Source organism: Suncus etruscus, chromosome 2 (genome assembly GCF_024139225.1).
Source record: "Suncus etruscus isolate mSunEtr1 chromosome 2, mSunEtr1.pri.cur, whole genome shotgun sequence".
Classification (NCBI taxonomy): domain Eukaryota; kingdom Metazoa; phylum Chordata; class Mammalia; order Eulipotyphla; family Soricidae; genus Suncus; species Suncus etruscus.
The window spans coordinates 148,149,112-148,173,680 of NC_064849.1; the positions used below are offsets into that span (position 1 = coordinate 148,149,112).

Consider the following 24,569-nt stretch of genomic DNA (forward strand, 5'->3'; position numbering starts at 1 on the left):
TAATAAATACAGAAAGCTTTTCATATAAACCAACATTCATTCATGATAAAATTTTAGTAAAGGTGGGGTATATGTAACAGCTCTATTAAATAAAATTCCTAAATAACAAACCCATAACTAACCTCTCATTTAAAGTGAAAATGGAAAGCTTTTCAACTAAGCTCTAAAATAATGTACTTCTTTTAGGATATAGTTGGAGTTCTGATTTTTTTATCTTGCTAAGACCATGGGATTTGGGGCATCCATCTTCAAGGATGCAAGTGATTATTTTGATAAAATATCTCAAATAAGAGATAAACTGAGAAGAATTGTATAAGATTTCTGACCAGTTTCTGGTTGTGTTCTCAGGGAATCTTTTGATGACATGGCTCATTTCTTCATATTTTATGGCTATTTTTTGTTTTCTTTTTGAAAAGATTATTTACATATGAATTCTTATTTTTATAGACTGCAATTAAGATCAAATTACTTGGCAATAATAGTCAACTAAACCAGAATAAATGTGTAAATAAACATTTCCTGGAAGTCTAATGGTATAAACTTCAAAAATATGCTCATTTTAGTCTTTGTGTTTTTGTAACAAAAAAGATAATACATAACTTTTGAAGAGTAATTATATCTAAGAAATGTTTAAGATCTACTTAAGGTTCAAAATTTCTCATTTGAGTATTATCTTATAGTTAGGAACTGTTATATTGGAATTAAAATTAATCTTCATTATTTTTTTGTCCCCCAATTCACAATACATACCCGGCAAGGGGCCTGTGTTGAGGTGTATATGGGGTGCCTTTACTGTACCTCCTCTTTCTATACAGCCAGTGTAAAGAACACAGCCTGTGGTAAGAATTGGGAGGCCTTATTTTATCTTTTATTTTTTTTTCTTCAGGGCAAACTAAAGTTGTTTTTTTTTAAGTAAGAATTCATTTAAAGGACAAAATTGATTAACATAATAAGGTAAACTAATATAACATAATATAGTGACATAACATAACATATAATATAATTAATATAATAATAATACATGTAAGTCAAAGAAAGTTTCTGATTAAAAACACAATTTTTTTTTTCCATAATGGCTTACATATCTTTCACTGTAGTATTTTGGGTACATATTCACATTAAATCAGGGGAATACCCATCACCTAATATGCCCTCTTCTCAATCAAAAATCAAATATACTGAAAATAGGCAGAGTCCTGTCTAGAGGCTTCCAAACTCAGTTTGAGAGAGGATGTGAAAAAAGTAATTAAAATACCACAACAATACACACACACACACACAAAAAAAAAATCTTCATAATCTTCATAATTGGTTATAATCATGCCTATATACATCAAAATAAAAATTTTTAAGAGAATTTTTATATATAAATACAATGACTATGATTTTAACAACCATCAGACAATATAAATGTTAGTCATATTTAAATGAAACTCTCACTTACTTTAAAATGAAATAATATTGTAAGGATAGTAGTTATGTTTTATTTTTCACATTCATTTTCCTAGCTCTAAGCGTGGCAAAAGTAGACTTGAACTCTTAAAATATTCTTTGTTAAAGGAGACTGAAATGTCAAAAAGAGTAAAAAAATATAAAAGACAGGAAGATTTCTATAGAGTTAAAATGTTGGGCAGTGAGGTGGAAAGAAAATAACAACGTGCTTTGTAAGGTTTGAATAAAGTGATCTGCAAATTACCTTGAAAGTTTATAAAAGACACTAAAATAATTTTAGTGACATTTAGTTTAGTAGTCATTTCCTAAAGTATTCTTAATAATGTCTCACACTTTCTATAGATACATGACTGGCAAAAAATGCCCCAAATTTCATAAATATAGATAAACAGTTGTTTGATTTTATAAAGATTCATTATCAATACATTAAAATTTTACTATTTTCATTTTACATTTAATACATATATTATGAAATATGATAATTTAGAAAAAAAATATTTTCTTGCTCTGACATTATATATATTTTAGCTCTGAATAATATTTTCTATATAGTGAGTTCTATTTATTATATGCAATATGTCAGGTTCAGTAGTAGGAGATAGATAAAAAGGTAGGCAAAATTAAGTAACCACTTATAGTATTTTTTAACAATATACAAATAAGTCTGTGGCTATAGTTTATACTATAGCACAGTTATTACAATTAGAGGATGGTGTTGATAAATACTCACTGTACCATATTTTGTTTTAATCATTTTGCATATACTCATTTGACTAATAATAGAACACATGTTGCTGCTTTAATACAATGACAGGATAACTTTCTTACATGGAGAAACCAGAGAAGTCCTGGGGAAGATTGTTATTGGACTGAGACTTACAACATAAATCAAGAAAGTAAGCACAGGAGAAATGGTCTAAATATAGATAAAAACAATTACAAATTCAAAGATGCATAAAATAGCCTGATCCAATAATTTAACTTCTAATGATTAGTATATTTGGAGCCTTGGGTATGTGGAAATGTAGTGGGAGTAAATGAAAAACATATGAAGCAGATCATGAGAAATTTAATATAAATATGATGAGTTAGGTCTAATAAAAATGAACAAAATATATTTAATAATTTTTTTTCCTGCCAGGCACATTAGCAGCTCTTGGGGCTAACTTCTGACTCTACACTCAGGAACTTTTCCTGGTTGGGGACAAAGATGGGGTAGAGGCACTCAGGCATGGGGTACTCAGGTTGGAAGTAGATTGAGTGCTAAGCAAGTGTCTAACCACTTTACTTTCTCCGTCTCACATATTATGCATTGAGGACCTCCAGGAATGAATCCTGAGCATAAAGACCGTATTAAAACATAAGGAGCTCTGGTTGTTGCCCCAAATCCTAGCTGCTCCCTCAAAAAAAGAACAGAAGGATATTCATTCATAATAGAAAATGAGTTTGAATTTAAGACAAGAGATAAAATAGAAAGTACAAATTACTTTAGGATCTATTTGTTCAGGTAACTTAGACAAATAAAATCATTTTCTGAAGTACTGTTAATAATTCTGCAGCATTAGTATGTGAATTATTTATAAAAATAACAAACTTCAGCCATATCTAAACTGGGCCAGCTCCATAGACTACTTTTTTTCTTAGATAAGATAAAAAACAAGTAATGAAAAATCAGGGTATACCAGCTACAGAGCTGAAAGCTGATAATCTTGTAAGAAGAGGGAAGGCCAATCCCCAACTATACCAAATCCATTCCTGCTGTATCTATTATCCATTATTGCTGCTTTGACTCTGGACCTGTTTTATCACTCTATGATTATTTCAGATACACAATCTGACCGAAGTCCAGGTATGCTGGTCTTTGGGGTATGCCAGTATTTGGGCTGGTATCACCAGGACATTTTAGAGTGACTGTAGGTATCCCCCCCCCCATCATCATTTCCTACTTCTAAGAGACCTGGCAGCTTAGAATATGCTCCACAAAAACCAGTGTCCATAATAGTGCCTTAAATTCCTAGACAATGTAGCTGGGACACTTCATTTGTTTTATGCTGTTTCCCCATAGGAAAACACAAATTTAGACTTCAATGTTAACGGAAATCAATGTTTAGCATCATAATTTCCACTCCTTGAATTGTGCAGATACCGAGATCTCTAGATACAGAGGTCTGATGTTATCACCCAGGACGGAGCAGAAGTCTTCCATACACCACAAAAGCACCAAGGGGAGAGTAAATGAACCTGAAAGGAGTCTATAGTTAATCCCATGACAATATACTTCAAGGGTGGAGAAACCCTGTATCTCTTAGGCCAAGGGAATTCCTTTCCGAATGACCCCAATATTTACTGTGCCTGTGCAGGGGGGAAGAAAGAAGGAAAAAAAAGGCAAAAAGCACAAAACAATTTTTTATTTATTTATCTAACTTTTGTCGATTTCTTTGTTTTGGTGTGGTTATTGAAGTTGTTGTGTCCATTTATATTTATTTATTTTTCTCCTTTTCTTTTCTTCCTTTATGTGCTCTGCCATGTTTTTTATCTCAAGACCATGGCTTTTATGTGGTGCTTATCTTTTTTTTTATTATAATATAATTTTATTTTGATCATAGTGGCTTACATATTGTTGACAATAATATTTTAGGTACATATTTACATAAAATCAGGAGGGATTCCCATCCATCACCGAATTGTTCTCCCTACCCGTCCGTTTTTGTCTTCCCTCCCATTTCTTCTTCCCTCACCCCCAGGGCGGCTAGAATATGTGGTCCCCTCTGTATCTAACCTATTACTTAGTAGTCTTGCACCTGTTTGGTCTTGAGGCCTCCCTTATTTCCCCCTCTAACTGGAGGGAAGACCAGCTATTTCAAGTTACGTGGTTTTGCCTGAAAAAGAAAATTTTATTAAAAAAAGAAACAAAAGAAAGAACAGAATGGTCAGCTAACTGCTCGGGGTATGCGAATGTTTAATGGGATTTATTTTTTCTTACTAGTGCGATTTTTATTGCAATTATTCGGTAAGCAAGTTTGAGAACCCTGAGTGGATACAAGAAAGAAAAATACTCAGAAGGAATGAGAGATAAAAAGAAAGAGATAAAGAGAAAGATAAAAAAGAGAAAATGAAAAATAAGGGAAAAAGTTGGGAAGGAAAAAAAGTAAAAGAAATAAAAGAAGGAAGAAGATTCAAAGAAAGTAACAAACAGAAAGAAAATCTATATGTAAACTTAAGAATGCTAACATTTCTTTTTGCTTGTTTGTTTGTTTTGTGGGGCCAAACCCGGTGATGCTCAGGAGTTACTCCAGGATATGCACTCAGAAATTTCTCCTTTCTTGGAGGACCATATGGGACGCCGGGGGGATTGAACCTCAGTCAGTCCTAAGCTAACTCTAGCATGGCAGATGGCTCACTGCTCAGCACCACTGCTCCAGCCCCAGGAATGCTAACATTTCTTAAACCTTTCAGAAAACAACCGAAAAACTTTCAAACTATGTTACATTTTTTCTACAAAATCCATTGAAATATTAGTTAACTATTATAATTTGTATTGTTGCCTAAAAATGTAGCAAGTTAATATTCATTAACAAGCATACATTCTTCTGACACTAGTCCCAAAACCAATGTCCTCCCTCCACCAATATTCCCATGTTCCCTCTAACTCCAGTCTGCTACTTTGGCAGCCATTTAAGAAAACTACTTCATATTACTTGATCCAACAAAATTTATAGAAACAGAAACAGAATTACTAGGAAATAAGTCAATAAAATTCAATTTGTGGTTACTGTCAGGTGATTTTAACCAATATAAAAATGCATTAATTCACTATAAAATGTATAAAATCACTTAGCAAGCTGGGAATAAGAATACTTTTATTAAATTAGTAGAGGCACAATTAGAGACTGCAATACTCACACATGAGAAAGTTTGTCCTGTTCTTTAGTGAAGTAATTTTAACATTTCTTGCGACACTGGATTCAAGAATATGAATTAGTTAGCCTGTTGCCTTGAACTTCTTTATTATTCCTTTAAATCATAATAATAATAATCTAGCTGTATTGAATATTTTTGGTGAGGTGCTCATTTCATTGGGTTTTTGTACTATATCCATTCATACTTTAGAAGGGTGAGATATTATTTTCAAATATAAATAGCTTTACTTATATTTACTTTTAATTTGCATAAATTATTTATATGATTATATATTTTTTCTTGCTGTTGTGTGATCTCAAATCCAGTACTTCACACATGCAAAGAATAGTATCCACTATTGATGAATATTCTGAATAGTGCCAAAATATCAAAATTTGACAATATTTTTTCTGAATGTTGTTTTTTATAAATATACTTCAATATATATAGAATTTATTGATACGAAAAATATTAGCTTCTCCAGCAGAATACTGAATCATTGATTATAATCAAGATGAATACTTATTAAAAGAATTTATTTTTTCAGATAAAATAATTTTAATCAATCGAGTCTTTGAAATTTAAATAAATTCAATAAATTGAGTTAGATTTAAAATTTTATTAATTTGTCAGCAACCAAATTTTCAAGATATATCCTTCAGTGTGAAATAAATCTCCAGGCACGGTATTACCTGTCCTAGCTGAGCAAATTTGAAGAAGAATAGCTGCAAAGAATTAATAAACCAAGCCAGTCAGGAAAGAATCGTGGGGTCAGGTTGGCTTCTTGTCTCATGGTTAGTCTGTGCACCAAGCAAAAACCAACACCTCGGAGCCTGAGCAATAGCAGAGTGGTAAGACTTTTGCCTTGCATGCAACTGATCTAGGATGGACCTTAGTTAGATCCCCTGGAGTTCCACATGGTTTCCCCCTCCCACCCACCTCCAGCCAGCAGTGATATCTGAGTGCATAGCTAGGAGTAACCCCTGAGTGTCAAATGGTGTGGCCTAAAAAGGAAAAATAAAACAAACAAACAACAAAAAAACACCTCTCTTTATTTGACCAATACCAATTCAACTGGGCTGGGGAGGGTCAAGTGAGATCCAGGGGTACTTTTACATATCAAAGGAATAGGTGAAAAGAAAAGAGGAAAATGGGGAAATGCCTTTGTTTTGGGTAAACACAGAGTGTCATCTAACACTTCAGAGGATCATTTTTGTTGTTTTGTTTTACTGGGGGTGATACCTGATGCTTAGGTGTTACTCTTTTACTCTGCACACAGGAAAAACTCCTGGCCATGCTGGTGTAGGGGGCAGGCATATGGGATGAATCCAAATTGGCCCTGAGCAAGGCAAGCTTCCTACAAGGCAAGCTCCCTACAGGCTATCCTATTACTTGTATTTCAGGAAAGAAAAAAAAAAAGATTTTATTCTTTATCAGGGCAATAGCACAATCGATAGGGTGTTTGCCTTGCACAAATCTGACCTGGAAGGACCCAGATTTAATCCCTGGCATCTCATATGGTCCCTTGAGCCTCCAGGAGTGATTTCTGAGCACAGAGCCAGGAGTAACCCTTGAATGCTGCTGGGTATTTTTGTACTTTGTTCATAGTGTTGTCCTCTGTCAACAAAAAAGACAATAGTCAATACATAAATTTTTCTAACATCGAAGTTTAATTTTTCTTCTTGCAGTCTTTTATAGAAAACAATGAAATGTTGTTTAAACTATGTTTTAAACTTTGGGTTTCAAATCACAAATATTTTATGAAAAACTTTTAAGTTGTTATTACTTTCAAATTTTTGTAAATGATCTCTAATCTTCAACTTAAAGCAATATTGTCTCACAAAATCCCCAGGTGTCTGAATTTCCTCTTCTCATTGAATAAAAATAAGAATTAAGAAAATTATTTTTCTTTACATAGCAAATGTTAGGGCAGATCTAAATTTTCTAAATACACTTTTCTGTCAAGGTATTTCAAGAATTCAGTTCTAAACAAAATTATTTTTCTACTCTACTACCTCATATTTTAAGCAAAATATCCATTATTTATACTCTTAAAAGATTGTTCTTGTTTTTTCTTAGAAATAAATATATTTTATACTTATTAAATATTTTATTTAATCAGATGTAATTTCTGGGAAGCAATTTGTTTATATTGACTATTCCTCTCCATGAACTTTAGGGTTTCACAGAAAAACCATGGCATCTAACCCTCAAATATGTACATTGATGCTATAAACTGCTACAAAACTTTTACAAAATAAAATTTTGAATAAACAGTTATAACCTGAAATTGATAAAATTCTTAAACACAGTTTTATTACTACAAAAATTAATTGTAATTGATGTGACTTTTAGAGGTCTATGACAACTAACTCTTCCTGGGTTTATCAAATATTTACACTTTTATATTTAAGGAAATAAAATGTAATAAAACCACAACAGAAGAAAACAATTTGATGCTATTACAATGCCTCTAGAGGGCAGTATTAAATTATTTGCGGCTATGACAACTTTTTTTTCATGCAAATCATTTAATATTTGATGAGGTGAGATTACAAATGGAAGGAATTTTGTAATCTTATACCATAGTGCAAATGACTATAAAGTCCAAGCCAGCCCACTATAATCAACAAGTGTTCAGTACAGAAAATATTTCTAAGTGAGCTTCTTTGCTCCACTGAGAAAGCTTACTTACTTTCCTTGATTAAGATCTATGGTATAATTGTTAGCAAGTTTAAACTATGGGGAAGCTTAGAATATGAAAGTAAGGATTCTTGCTTCCCAGTAAGTTTACATTCCTTAAGAGTTACTTAAACCAGTTTTAGTTAGATCAATTTATTTATATATTTGTAATTAAATTAGAAATTTGAAAATATTACATTCCTAATTTTAATTTTTAAAATCCTATCTAATGTAATCACAACTTTTATTCTGAGAATTCTGTTTTATCTTGAAGTAAATATAAATTATATGTCATGTATAGGATGCCTAATAAGAGAGCTATCTAAACACAGATATGAATATGTATATAGTTTACATTTTTACTTAATACTATCTCTAATAAAATTTTAAATAACATAAAAATAAGTCTTATTAGCTGTATTTATTTTACTTTATTGTTTTTCACATTGATGCCTTGTCCTAATCTTAAAGCACAAGAGATATTCAAAAAAGTAAAGTGGATTATTTGTTGGTGCAGGTTGAATACTATAATTTACAGTTTTCATTTCAGACTTTTTATTATAGTTTTATCTTTCTAAAGTAGCAGTGTGAGTTCTGAATAATCATACCACACTCTGAAGTAATAAAACAAAAGTCCAGTAGCCAGTAGTTTTCTTACTTGCAAAACTGATCGAAAGTAGAGTTTTAAACCTATTGTTGGCATAAAAAGTAAGAGCAACATGACTGCTAAACATATTCTTCTCAGGCATATTCTTTGGGAATGTGTGTATATATATGTATATATATGTTATAAAATATACTTCCAAAATAAATGCAGAATTTGAGGATTAATTGCTTTACTTTTATCCAGTATTTTTGTGAAGAAAATATTAAACATGCTTTTAAAATTTTTGGAAGTTACACTTAATTTAGAATTAAGTGTATAAGAACTTGTAAATTCTGGTCAAAATACTTATTTAAGATACTTCATATAGATCATAAGCACTTATTTTTTGTATTTTAACAATAATATCAATATTTTCTGAAATCTTACAGTATTATGAAACAGCAAAAATAATTATTTTTGTTTTAAAAATTGAAATGCTGAAGTTTAGAGTTAAACATGACCTCTATAAGATTATACAAAAATTAAAATCAACATAGCAAGAGACATATCATTTTCTGGCTTCTGTCTAAATATATTGTTATAAAATATTTTTTTGTATTTTAGCATAAAACAAAACTTATTCTGAAAGTAGAGGAAATTTCCTCTACATTTCCTTCAAAACTTCTAGTATCAAGAATACCCTCAGATTCCTGATTTCAACTCTACCCCACAAGCCCTCTGCTAATTTCTTGGATCAAGTGCTAAATTTTGAATAGAGATTGTTTTTAATAGACATTTTTGCTAATGTCCCCAATATAAATAACCTAAAATATTTGCTTAAAATATTACAGATACATGAAAATGATTAATAACTAAATTAACAACTCGCCTGTTTTTTTTTATTTTATTTAAACATCTTGGTTACAAACATGATTGTGTTTGAGTTTCAGTCATATAAGAGGACACCCCTCCCCAATCACCAATGCAACATTCCCACCACCAATGTCCCAAATATCCCTCCTTCCCACCCCGCCTCCACCTGTACCCTAGACAGGCTTTCTATTTCCCTCATACATTCTCATTGTTAGGATAGTTTGCAATATGTTATTTCTCTAACTAAAATCATCCCTGTTTGTGGTGAGGTTCATGAAGTGGGCTATAACTTCCAGCCCTCCTCTCTTTTGTCTCTGAAAATTATTGCAAGAATGTCTCTCATTTTTCTTAAAACCCATAGATGAGTGAGACCATTCTGCATCTTTCTCTCCTGACTTATTTCACTCAGCATAATAGATACCATGTACATCCATGTATAGGAAAATTTTATGACTTCATATCTCCTGACGGCTGCATAATATTCCCTTGTGTATATATACAACAGTTCCTTTAGCCATTCATCTGTTGAAGGGCATCTTGGTTGTTTCCAGAGTCTTGCTATGGTAAATGGTGCTGCAATGAATATAGGTGTAAAGAAGGGATTTTTGTATTGTATTTTTGTGTTCCTAGTGTATAATCCAAGGAGTGGTATAGCTGGATTGTATGGGAGCTCAATTTCCAGTTTTTGATAAAGACGGAATACAAATGGCCAAAAGGCACATGAAAAAAAAAAGCTCCACATCACTAAACATCAGAGAGATGCATTTCAAAACAACTATGAGGTACCACCTTACACCACATAGATTGGCACACATCACAAAGAATGATAACAAGCAGTGTTGGCGGGGATGTGAAGAGAAAGGAGCTCTTATCCAGAGCTGGTAGGAATGTTGTCTAGTTCAACCTTTCTGGAAAGCCATATGGAGATTCCTCCAAAAACTCTCCTGGTATTTTTAATGCATATAAACATTTAATAGAAGTCCTTGCTTTGGAAATATAATTCAAATTATTTAAAGCTGTAATGATATAGAAGTTATCACATTGCACATTGACTAGACCTTATAAATTGTTCTACTCATTGTAAATTCCTATATACATCATCGTACAGAGCTTAAATTCATAGATTATATGATTTGTGAACTCACTGATCTTAAGGTTGTAGTCGAAAATTATTTCAATCATTTGCTTAATAATATCATATTATATTCCTGAATATTATTAACAAACTGTCTTTTATTTTTCATACATAAATGTGTGAAGTTATTTTGCTATCCCTCACCCTCTGATCATTTCACTCAGAAAAATATCCTCCATATACATCATGTATAAGAAAATTTCATGACTTCATTTTTCTCCTGTCTTAATGTGGCTCATTCTTAGCGTAAAATTTTCACTATGAAATAGTCAATTTTACAGGGACCAGGTACTGACCTTGGTTTGGTCACTGGCATCCCATATGTTCTCCCAAGAGAAATTTCTGACTGCAGAGTCAGAATTCACCCCTGAACACTGCTAAGTGTAGCCCACCATCCCTCAAAATAGTCAATTTGCTGGATGATATTTTCACAAATTCTCAAATTGTTACCCAGTTCTGTGCATAGTTCTAGAAATTCAGTGGTCAATTAATGTTAAGTTGCTACTGGTGTGAATAAATATTACAAATATATTATGTGTTCTAAGTATGAAATCATCTTGAGTCTTTTGTGAAATAGACAACACATTTGTTTATAATTTTAGTAGCAGTCTTCAAAATCCGAAAATATACTATATAACTTGTAAAAAAAGTCTCAAAAGTATAAAGATATTTTTTCATATTTGAAGCTAAGCTGTCAGCTTAGTGCCTCTTGACTTCTAACATCTTGACATACATTGTTTAAAGCAAGGATATCTTTCTAAACTTACACAATGCAATGGTTACAAAGAAAAACAGACTAAAAATGTTGTTATTACTATACAACGTTTAGTTTTTGTAAATTTTGGCTAACTGTGCCAATATGTCCTGACTCACACATGAAAATGTTAGATCAGAAAGAAATAATATAGATCTCTATCTACATTGGCACTTGGTAAACCTACCTTTTTCACTAACTCCCTTACCTCACAATTTTCAAAAGTATTAAAACTACATGTTTGAGTAACTTTTTATTAACTTTTTATTATTTTCAAATATAGTTTATTGGTGAGATTTAAATAGTTGTCTACTATCATTACACAAATATCAACAATAAATTCATTAAAATTATAAAACATATTTAGAATTATTTTATTAATTTCACAGAGTATACTGTTTTTTGGGGGGTTTTTTTGTTTGTTTTTGGGCCACACCCAGCGATGCTCAGGGGTTACTCCTGGCTGTCTGCTCAGAAATAGCTCCTGGCAGGCACGGGGGACCATATGGGACACTGGGATTCAAACCAACCACCTTTGGTCCTGGATTGGCTGCTTGCAAGGCAAACGCCGCTGTGCTATCTCTCCGGGCCCAATATACTGTTTTTTATATAAAACATTCCATAAACATTTTATTATTAAAAATACGAGGATGGAGCAAGTGGTAGGGCATTTGCGTTTCACATGGCTAACCTAGGACAGACTGCTGTTCGATCCCCTGGCATCCCATATAGTCCCTCAATCCAGGAGTAATTTCTGAGCGCATATCCAGAAGTAACCCCTGAGCATCATCGGGTGTGTCTCCCCACCAAAATTCTTCATGACGACATAGAATTACTAATATTTCCCCTTTTAGATGACAAATAATTTTATAATTCAGCAAATATTAAGAAATTTCTAATATCAAAATTGTGACTATAGGGACCAAAAAATGGGAGAGCTGGAAGGACATTTACCTTGCATGCAAATGACCTAGGTTTGATTCTTGGCATCTTATATGATCCCCATCATCACCACCCATATTCAGGAATGATCCTTGAATATAGTCAGGAGATTTTTTTAAGCATTGCTGGGTATGATCCCTCTAAAAAACAGTTTTTTAAAAAGCATATAATTAAAACTAAAATTCACTCAATAATTTTATAACATTATATCATTGCTTGTACTTGTTGTATTACTCTACCATGCTCAGCATTTGAGTGTCAGAATCCCCTTATCTCAACATCATATCCCCAGAATTCTCAGATTATGGTTTGTGATCATATGTTGGGGTTGTTTCCATTGGGTTTTGTCTAACTCTTAGTTTTTTTCTTTATATTCTACATATATGATAATCTGGTATTAGACTCACCTCAATTAATTAACCCACTTATTTGACTCACTTCACTTAACACTCTCCAATACCATCCAATTTAGAAAAATGTAGATATTTTTCACATATAACTGAGTAGTATTCATTATGTAAACATATCATAATATCTTATATACTTGTTTTTGTTAAGTAATTGTGTTATTTTCAGATATAGGCTAGTATAGATACTATTATAATGAACAGAGTTATTCAAATGTCTATTCAGGTATTCACATATTCTGTTTTTGGGTTAGTTGTCAGGACATAAAATTGTAAGGTATAATGGAAGCTCTACTCCTAACTATTTTGGAATTTCCTAATCATCTTTCAAAGAAAACCAATTATTTAAGTATATAAATTTATCTGTAAGTGTTACTATAAATTACATTTTTTTCCCTGGGCCAGAGAGATAGCATGGAGGTAGTGCTTTTGCTTTGCATGCTAAAAGATGGTGGTTCAAATCCCAGCATCCATATGGTCCCTGGTACGTGCCAGGAGCGATTTCTGAGCATAGAGCCAGGAGTAACCCCTGAGCACTGTTGGGTGTGACCCCAAAATTAAAAGAATAGTTTTTAACCTTTATTATAAGATTTTTATATTACACAGATGATATATATATATATATGAAAATGAGAATATAGAAAACTATACAAGCTATGCTTTATATTTATATTTTCTCATAAATGTGTTATAGATACTATATATATTTTTACCAACCAATATTTTGACTTTGAAAACAACCCTATGTATAATAATCTGAGTTTTTCGTACTTTATTGCATAATGATTTATTGAATTAAGCTTTTAGTCAAGTTCAAAATATGTAAGAGATGTCTATATATTTACCATTTAGAATCAAATTCCTTATTATTCTTTTATTCCATTACCATAATGTTTCATTATCTAACAAAGTCTCTTACTTTCCCTCATGTAAAAATGTTTCTCACACTATACAGATATTTTATAACACATAAATGTAGAGCACTGTAATTACTGAGACTGGGTCTAGAGTTATTTGATAGGTTATCTGATGGGAAATTTGAAAATACAGTGTCTCAGGACTCTCAATTCATCATGTTTAAGAAAACGTTAATCCTTTAGATCAGGGGTGGCGAACAGGATTTTTACCCTCGCTCAAAATGGCAAAATGCAATATGTGTTTAATATATTATTGTTAAAATTAAATGCTTTTGTGTGAGTGTTTGTCCGTTTTGGCAGGTCACTGCGTGGTGTGGCTCTTTGACTCTCAGTTTAAAATTTTGGCTCTTTGTGACAAACTTGTTCACCACCACTGCTTTAGATTGTAAGAATTAAGCCATTTAATATATATATAAATCAGTGTTTATATGATTGACATGTATTTTATATGATCAAATCAAAAGGAAATTCTAAAAATCTTATGTTTAAAGAAAGTTGTACATCATCATTATTTCAGAAAAATTTATACTCTATGTGCTGTGTTTCATTCTGAGAAATCTGTAATCATTTCTATATGTTTTTTATAATTGCCAAATTCTCTATAGTGTTTTAAATGTAGTAAGTAAAATACACCCACTTTAAGTTGTCTCAATATAAATAACAAATCCTGAGGAAGAAGTTGCTCTTTGAGTTAAAAACATTTTAAGGAGGGCTGGAGTGATAGCACAATGGGTAGAACATTTATCTTGCATATGGCTGACAGAGGTTCAATCCTCAGCATTCCATATGGTCCCCAGAGCTTGACAGAAATAATTTCTGAGCCCAGAACTAGGAATGTCTCCTCAGCGTGCCTCCCTAAAAAACAAAAACAAACAAACATAAGCCACATTCAGGTGTCAGAGAGATAGTACAATGTGTAGGGTGCTTGACTTAAGCACTGTCAACTGAGATTTGATCTATAACATCCCATGTAATTCCCAAAGCCCCTCCAAAAGTGATCTCTAAGCAACACAAAGGCAGGAGTAAGCACTGTCATATCCTAACAAGATATGACCCAAAACAAATAAACAAACAAATAAAATCAGTTTTAAAGTTTTACTTAACTTAAATATTTGGTAAATTTTTATACAAAACAAATATATAAAAGAATAACATAAAGAGATTAAGAAAAGTAGGAAACCCTTTAATTTTTACAGATTTCTTTAATATATAATTCATTTTATAACTCTTGTTAGTATGAAGCTGACTCATAAAAGTTACTTCATGTACCTACAAGTTAAGCTGGGATTTAAAAAAAATAGGATGATTTTATATAGAAGGAATAATTAGCTAAAGAAGAATGGTCATAGGATCAAAGTAAAATTAAACAAATAAAATTATAGTATTATGTAGCATTAAAATAAAAGTATGTTCAAAGTCAGTAATAACATTTTCTAGTTTTCTATGTACTCTAGCAATTGTGGCTTTGCTGCATGGAAGAAGAGTTCATGAAATTTTTCAATTCTGGATTTTAATTAGTGCTTTTTTTCACTTCTTTCCTGCTCTAGACAGACATATGTACACTTTCTGTCCCCTCCAAAGATCTTCTATTAACACAATTTTACTTTTTATTTGCCAATGTTTCTTTTGAGATGTAGATAACAAGTGGAATGAGTGAAAAAGTGGGAGCATGGAGAAGGCTAAACAATGTTAATAGACACCTAAGCAGTGACTTCAAGTCAGATAGCAGTTCTAATAACGCCAGCAGGAAACTTTACTGGGGTTTTCTGACAATCACTTCCTTTGGAAGGGCACATGTAATAGAGCTCAAGTATTATTTCTGGCTCTGCGCTCAGGAATCAAATCACTCCTTTGGGCTAAGGGGACCATGTGGGATGCCAAGGATTAAACCCGTATCCGCTGTGTGCAAGTCAAAAGCCTTAACTGCAGTACCTGCCGCTCCAGCCCAATTATTGTAATAGTTTGACATAGAAATCACAATCACCAGTGCCATTTCAGGTTATGGTTACCCTGACAACTCATGTAGGTATCTAAATACGGTCAGAATCTTGAGTCACAGGTTTGAAAGAAGAATGGGAGAGGATATTAAAGGCGGGGAAGTTAATGTTTCTTCTTTGAATCTCCGTTCCGTGATCTTGCTAGAGTGTATTTTCAATTATTTTGTTCTTATAAAAAACAGTGATTTGTTTTAAGTGGGTCTTTAATTTCATCACTTTCCCCTTCTACCTTTCTAAATAAATGCTTGCAGGAACTAGAGAGATATAACAGTGGGCAGGCATTTGCCTTGGGCTAGGCCATCTCTGGTTAAAAGTTAAACATCCTATATGTTCCTTTGAGCACCACCAGAATTAATTCCTTAGAGCAGAGTCATTAGTAAATGCAGACTATCTCTAGATGTGGCCTCCAAACCAAAATAAAGTTTTAAATAAGGCTTGCTTTTAATATTTTGTGTATATCATGGTATTTTCCTGAGAAGTCACAAAACTCAGGTTCAAGAGATCCATGCAAGCCTATTTCCAAAACCCTCCCTTTTTGCTTTACTACCTTTTGCATTAGACTGAGGTATGCATATTTAAATTTTATTTTTGCATATTTTTTGTTTTGAGGCTCGGTAACGCTAAGGGGTTATTCCTGGCTATGCGCTCAGAAATTGCTCCTGGCTTGGGGGACCGACCATATGGGACCCTGGGAATCGAACTGAGTGGTCCAGCCTGGCTAGCGCAAGCAAGGCAGACGCTTTACTGCTTCCGCTACAGCTCCGGCCCCTGCATATTTTATTTTTAATAGAGTCTACTATTTTAGACTCTAGAGTAAAGATTTTATCGAGGAAAGATATAGAGTGAACTTTACCTGTAGTTCAGTCAGCTAACTTATTTAAAGGTAAGAATACATGCCATACTAATCAATACAGCCCGATCTCATGAAAAATTACATTGCTCTGTTAGTGTGTCTTTGATCGAATTATTGCAAAACTGTTAATTCTTTTAAAAAACTTGACTTCTGTAGATAAAATCAACACCAAAAATTTTTGTTTGTTTGTCCTTGGACCACACCAACAGTGTTCAAAGTTCACTCCTGAACCTGGATTCAGGGATCACTCTTGCCCACTCTTGCCCATGTGGGATGCTTGGGATACAACCTGGTTTGGCTGCATGCAAGACAAATGCCTTACTGGCTGTGTTTTCACTCTAGCCCCCAAACTCCCTATGTTTATGGTAAAAACTTTTAACTTGAATCTAGATCATTTAACAACCTTCCCTTACTTTTACTTAACAACCTGACTTATTGAATATATTGTTATTATTTGCATAAAGGCACATGTGAACATCTTACTACCCTTTTAAGGACAAGTATTATCTGGTTGTTCCACAATCATTGCACACCCTTAATTATAGTTGTGATATGATCAGGTGTTACAATCCTAAACACTCAGATGGCATAATCAAGCAAATAGAAACATCTAGAGAGCAAATTTATATAATACATATAAACTCAGCTTATTGTATAAAAACTGCTGTTGCCTTTTGCTTCTCTTGGAGGAGAAAGAGAAAAGCAAGGTGGTGTGTATGAAGAATGAAGTGGCCAGCAACAAATAAGAGAGTTGAGTGTTGAGAAGAGGGGCAATAAGTGAGTTGATGTCCAGAATGAGACCGTGTGTGTGTGTGTGTGTGTGTGTGTGTGTGTGTGTGTGTGTGTGTGTGTGTGAGAGAGAGAGAGAGAGAGAGAGAGAGAAAGAAAGAGAAAGAGACTACTGAAGGCTATAAAGATATATCTTCACAAGCTGTTAAATCAACAATCAATAATACAGAAGACATTTGATTGTCAGTAAGTTGATCCTACATGCCATCCTCAATAATCTAGAATAAGCTGCAACCTACTGTAACAGTAGTACCAAAAGCTTCAAATGAATTCAGATCTTCAATTTAGTCAAGAATATAGATCATTTTAATGAGATAAATGGCCACATCATGAATCTGATATTTATCTGCTCCTTCTCACACAAGAAATACACAACAAGACAGATTAATATGGGTAGCAAACTTGTGCCAAACACTACTACTATGATGATGAGTTTACAAAACTGTAGTAAAATACAAGAGAAAATAGGATATGGATCCAGTTACTGGCTGAATTAAACAGCTTTCATTACTTTAACTTTACATAATTTTAATTATTTTTTATTAATTTCAGTGAATGTCATATTGTTGATTTGAAAGTTTTTTGATATTAGTTCTGTAGGGGCCATAGTCTTAACCTGTTATTGTGAATAATTTCCTCAATTTCCCCATTACATCTGGTAAAGTTTACTTATGTTCAAGTCAGCCTAGAAGATAGTAAAGGGCGCAGGTTAGTAATGACAACAGAGATAGCTGTATGATGACCTTGAACACCTACTCATTATCTACTCCATCTTGATCTTAGAATACAAGGTTCCAATAAAGTCTCAAGAGGACCATATGGTTCACTGAGGATCAGAATTGGAAAGTGACCTAATACAAAACTATCACTCTAGCCCCAAAAGTCTTTAAATATGCATTTTCCACTATAATCTTTCTCTAGAAAAGTTACTGATTATTATAAAGATAAGTAGTGTGCTTTTGAGAATCTTGTTCTTGGATGGCAAATACATATTCTTCCCTATTCTGAAGAAACATAATAATGTTCTGAGTTTTCCTCAATTTCCTGAATATGTTGTACTCTCACTTAAAGTAGTCTCCCAAAGTCTACTCCTATCCCTTTAGATATTTAGCTCTCATTCTTTAGTTGTTTGTGGTTAAGTGCCAGTATAAAAAGAGTGAAAAACACTGATCTTTCACCTGGGTTAGAATAGCTAGTTGGAAGAAAAAAAAAAAAGAAGAGCTAGTTGGTAGATCAGGCTGCCTTGCCAGCTTTCAGGTGTAAGAAGTAAAAGAACACTGCTTTAGACTCAGCATAGGTATAGATGGAATCTGGTAGATGTCATTGTCTAGATTCTAACTAACATTTACATATTTATATATTTTGATATAGTATTACTGCATTTCTTTGTATTGCCTACTGGATATTATTATTTCATTATTATTCTTATTATTTTGATATTTGTATTAAACTCAGTGGTGCTCAATTGATTACTCCTGGTTCTGTGCTCAGGGATCACTTCTTAGTTATCCACAACATACCATATGGGGTGCTGGGTTTTCATATTTATCTGCTTATAAGACAAGTGCCCCACCTAATCAATGTGCTATCTTTCCAAACCACCTCGCTATTATATTTCAAAAAAGTCTTTATTAAGATAATTTAAATGCTATCATTTTATCTCCTTTTGCCTTTCTTAGGTCGAGCATGTTTAAGGCCTTCACTTTTTGAATCATGACTTATGAATTGAGTTGCAGACCCATTTATAAGGAGATTAATTCTATTTTATCCCCAGTGTGTAGTCAAAACTAAGAACAGGTATCAACCTACTACTGATCTTGTTTTTTATGATTCTTATTACAATATCATGATTTACCAAGTTGTTCACAATACAGTTATTTGAGGCATTAAATGTTCAAATACCAAATATACCTAGAATGACCATCCCTTCACCAGTATCCCCAATTTCCCGTCCACCACTACAGATTGCTTCAATGCTGACACAATTTAGTTCATATTGTTTGTTACAACACAAAGGGAATTAGAGTGATAAATTCTAAGATAAATCCAGTCAATTTGAAAAGATTGTTATATCTCTTCATGATATTAATAAAGTCAGTGTTGAAGGCTTTACTGAGCTGTGATTTGGCTAATTAAACCTTCTGTACTACTGGTTAGGCTCACTGAGGTGGGTAGATTACTGTGTAAATTTCCTATTAGATTATTTGTGGTACTTCTGGGATGACACTACAAGAAACTGAGGTATTACATAGATACTTGGGGCCACACAATCCAGGATTTATAGATCTAAAACAAATCAGGTGACTTGGAAGTTTGAAAAGAAGTCACTGAACTGTGCCTTTTCTGTCTGAGGTTATCAGGAATGGTGTTGTATGGCTGTAGTTCATGCAGAGAGAGACATGTATACCCATTATATCTAAGAAGGTCACAGAGGTATCAGCCTGAATCTGGCTACCTGAGGATATCAGTGGCCATTATTTACTTTTAAGACACACACACACACACACACACACACACACACACATCCTTAATGTAGGTAAACTAGATATTTCAGACATTTATATTCTCAATTCAGCATTTGGCTCAAATCCAGATTATTCTTTATTTTGTTTTCTGTTGTGAATGGTTTATGTCATAATTATTCATAGATGATTTATTAACTACTAATTTGACTTTATGGATTTCTTTTATTTATTGGGGGTAAATAGAGCAGTTAACTAGTAGTAACTGCTTTTCATAGTGACATCTTACAATCTAAATTACAGTAAAATATTATTTTATTATATTTAAGGACACCACCTTTGTATTTCACATAACATTCCTTTGCTTTAGCTATTTTAATATTTTATTACTTTTTATATCTTTATTATTATTTTATAATTTAATATAATTTTGATATATTTTATTGTTTTGTATAATCCATAATTATGGTGATTTTCTCTTTCCTGACAGTAGGAAGTTTTTTTCTATATTTTTTAATTTGGTAAGCCTTTTTGGGTTTATCAACTTTGTTCACCTTCAAGGGATAAACTTCTCATTATTAATATAAATAAAAAATAGCATACATTAATTCATGTGGTTCCAGGTCAGGCTAGTAGCTTCTCCTGTGGGAGTAATAATGGCAGAGTATGTGAAGAAGTACTGGTCAGAATGGTAATCTACTGAACAGGGTATTGCTAGCAGCAATGTTCACTTGAGCTATTTACTTAATGATGTGTACTATTTTCTGTATGTATGTTACACTTAATGAAATTTAACCTAAAAATGAAAAAAGTATCATCTCAATACATTCATTTATACATAATAAAGAGCAGATGCTTCGTGTATTAAATAGTAGTATGAATGCTTATTTGTCTCCACCTTTCTGATGATTTAAAACATTTTAAAGTATATTACATCTAAGAATGACAAGTTAGGTGATATTAAAAATAATTAAAATAATTCGATAGTAGTAAGATTGGCACTTTGTTTTATTCATTTTTAATATTTGTAAAATGTGGCAATTTATACATTCAGAATATGTCTTTTGAAAGCATGCTATGTGCTGATACTATTTTAAATATTTTTCATCAATATTTTCTATCACCGTAAAATCTATAACCAGAACTCAACATAAGAAACAATTTTTATAGCATCTGATAATCTTAAAATAGACCCAAGTTAGGAGTGTTTTTCCAACAATTATACTTGAATAACTGTTGGAAAAGTACTCTCTTTAGATTGAGAGTGATCCCTGAGCAAAGAGACAGGACGAAGACTTAAGCAGAGATCTGTGTGATCCAAACCCCACCACCCAAAATAGATGTCATAGACTCTCCACCTTTCCTATTAATGTCAGTATGCGAAGCCAACTGACTTATTTGGTGCATCTCCCAATTGCATAATTTTTATAGCTGAATATTTCATTGTACATATCTCACATATATTTAGCTATCATATCATGATAAGTGAACTAAAACTAAAGAGATTAGCACATTTTAAAGCATTTTTGTTTATTCGTAAGTCACACCAGGCTGTGCTTAGAGGCTACTCCCGACTCTCTGCTCATGAATCATTTTTGGCAGTGCTTGGGGTAGGGGGACCAAATAGGATTCCAGGGATCAAACATTGTTTGGCTATGTGTTAAGCAAATGATCTACCTACTGTATTAAATCACCGACCCCAAAATAAAACAGAAAACAAACACAAATCTTGGATAATTCTACCCATTGTGGGGTATATGCAAAATTAAAAAGCAGTGGGTAGTGGGCTTAAACAGTTCAGTGCATAGTGGTGAAGAGACTGGGGACTTTGGTAGTATTGTGGAAACATTGTGCCCATAACATATGTAAGCAACCTAATTCATGTAAATCAATATCCCTTCAAAAAGAACAGATTTTGATATAAATGAAAATAAAAAGTTGTTATTTGTTTTTTGCTTTTCTTAGAAATAACAAGTTAAAATGATCAAAATCTTCTCAGTGTAACTTATTTAAGGATGCTCTATTTTAAGATGAGATTATAGCTTACACTTGTAATTGTAAAATTCCTCTATAGAGCTAAAAGTTAGTAATATGAGAATATATAACAAACTATAAGACATGAGATATGCTTATGCTTATCATTTCATCATTTAAATAAACTATTTGATCATTTAAAAATAAAACAACTGGTTTTTGTAACAAGAACAAGAGTCTTGGGACCAGAGAGATAATATGGTTGTAAGACGTTTGCCTTGCCTACAGAAGGGTCGGTGGTTTGAATCCCGGCATTTCATATGGTCCCTCGAGCCTGCCAGGAGCGATTTCTGAGCATAGAGCCAGAGTAACCGCTGAGCGCTGCCAGGTGTGACCCAAAACAAAAACAAAAACAAAACTAAACAAAGAACAAAAGTCTTAATATTTTGTTAATTTTAGCTAAATTTTGAGCAAATAGTTTTCTGACTCTCCTTTTCTTTGCTCAGTCACATTAGAAACTTTATAATTAATATTTTTCCTCTTCCTTGAAATCAAAATCTTTAAACATTCTTTTTGCTAGTTTTTAGTTCAAGAAGATATTACTGAGAACTTTGGAGACATTATTTTAATATATATTAAATAATTAATATATCATCTTGTTTCTTAGTGTATGCGGGAGTTAAAAATCTAACTTCAGTGATAAATTTTGTCCCAAGTTGGGAAAAGACTTTCGTCATAAAGATATGTGAAAGTTTACTTCAATTAGTTAACACAGGGAGTCTTTCAATTCCACATCATGCTTCTTATAGATGTGTTTCTTAATTTTAGTGAAATAAAATTTAGATTGAATTTGAGATTCTTTTCTCCTTTGCAGTAGTATTTAATTAGCTGTCTCTTACTTAGCTTATAATAATTTTAAACATTTTAAAATGTTTTGCAAAACATGTTATGCAATAGTCCATAACTACAAATACAATAAGTAGATTATAGATCTATAAGTTAAATAAAAGTTTATTTTATAAATAATACTGAGTCAGCCACTGCAATGTTTCAGCGCTTATAATTTAGAAAGGCCTCTGGTTAAAAATAATATTTATTTAAATGTATCATAAATATATTCTTTAATTTATTTATAAGGATAGAGTTGAAGTTTGTTCTTGAATATTTGGTGCATCTATTTCTGTAGAAATGACACTAAAGACATAGTTTATTGATTTTTCATGTCAGTTGACCAATGCAGAAATGTTGGATTTCAAACTTTAAATTTCTTATGTACAGAATCCAATACATGTTTCTACAGGTTCCCTGTAGAATTTGAGAAAAGTTAAGACCCTTTTATAGCTATTTCTCCTCCTTTCTTACCTCAGAGAAAATGTTTCACTATTTTACCAGATCTTTACTTGTGCCCCTCTCCCAAATAGAATTATCATAGAGTTTCCAATATTGTTATAATTCAATTTGACACTTATAGATTGCAAGTGATTTATTTTGAATTCTTAGTTCGGACAAAGTTGCATTTTATTGAGAGGTGATTTATATTAGTATGGGTAAACTACATTATTGTACCTTATCACCAGAATTTCAACATACTTTTACCACTCTTTCTAGGATACTATTCTTCTACCTATATGTACTTGTATACATAATTGCAATATCCTTTATGCTCTCATTTGTTGTACTGCACTTGATTTTTTTTTCACATGTTGGCTATTTTAAATAGTTCTGCAATATACGACTATTAGTTTCAAATACATTTTCAAATGAAAGTTTTTTGTGTTCCTGGAATAGAGATCCTGTTAGAGGAATTATTGAATCACATATTAGTTTTATCTTTTCTTTTATAAGTCACCATAGTATTATCCTTACAGAGTAATTCAGATGACAATCATAATAATAGAGAATGAAGGTTTCAACTTTTACTACTTATTGCCAACATTTGTTACTGGAATTTTAAAGGAAGGCCACTCTCACAGGAATAAGATGATATTTAATTATTTTGATCTGAATTTCTTGATAATAAATTATGAACACTTTGCTATATACCTGTGGGCCAATTGTATGTCTTCTTTAAGAAAGCATTTCTTTTTTTTTATTACAATAATGTCTTTTATTTGTTTAAAATAAGAGAGGGAGAGATACAGGTACAAAATAGTTTCATTCATCTATGGGATTTAAGAAAAATAAAAAACATGCTTCAAAGAAGTGAATAACAGTACATGAAGTAAGTGGTTGAATCATAACAGATATGTGAGTCAATAGTAATTACATGCACAAAATATCGAATGCCTGTACACAAAGTCAGACTAATATGACCATTTCAAGTTTGAGTGTTTTTTCTTAATCTTTGATGAATACAAATGAACAATTATGGATATATTGCATAAACCATATATTTTAAGTTTAATTCATAATTTAATTGTTAAGCTATCTATGAGAGAATCAATTTTGCTATTGTGTTTTATATCTATGTAAATGAGGACACTCAAAGCCTAAATAATTTGTTAAAATGTAGAAACAAACATACATAACTCAGTCAAAAAGACCTAAGATGGGAATTTGATTTCTTGTACTCTTAACTAGTCTTTATGTTGTTTTAGATTAAGCACACCACCAACTTTTATGTTGTTGTGAGATTCAGGTTAAGAACCTCTATTGCTATGGAATAGCAAGTTATCTCTTTAAGACTAAAAAAACTGTTCTGCACGTAAGAATATTTATTATAAATGCCAAAGTGATAGTACAGTGGGTAGGGTACTTGTATTGCAAGAGACCAACTTAGATTGAATCTGTCATCCAATATGAGCCTCTGAACATCACCAGAATCATATTCCTGAGCACAGAGAAAG

The 24,569-nt window shown here is 32.3% G+C and overlaps 1 protein-coding gene and 1 non-coding gene across 2 annotated transcripts in view; both read right to left on the reverse strand.

The window, feature by feature from the left end:
• The window catches only part of ARRDC3 (arrestin domain containing 3), a 689,774-nt gene that overhangs the window by 625,900 nt on the left and 39,305 nt on the right, over positions 1 to 24,569 (reverse strand).
• On the reverse strand, positions 724 to 856 carry LOC126002575 (small nucleolar RNA SNORA51). Its single transcript, XR_007493261.1, has one exon. It is a non-coding gene; the product is annotated as a small nucleolar RNA SNORA51 (small nucleolar RNA).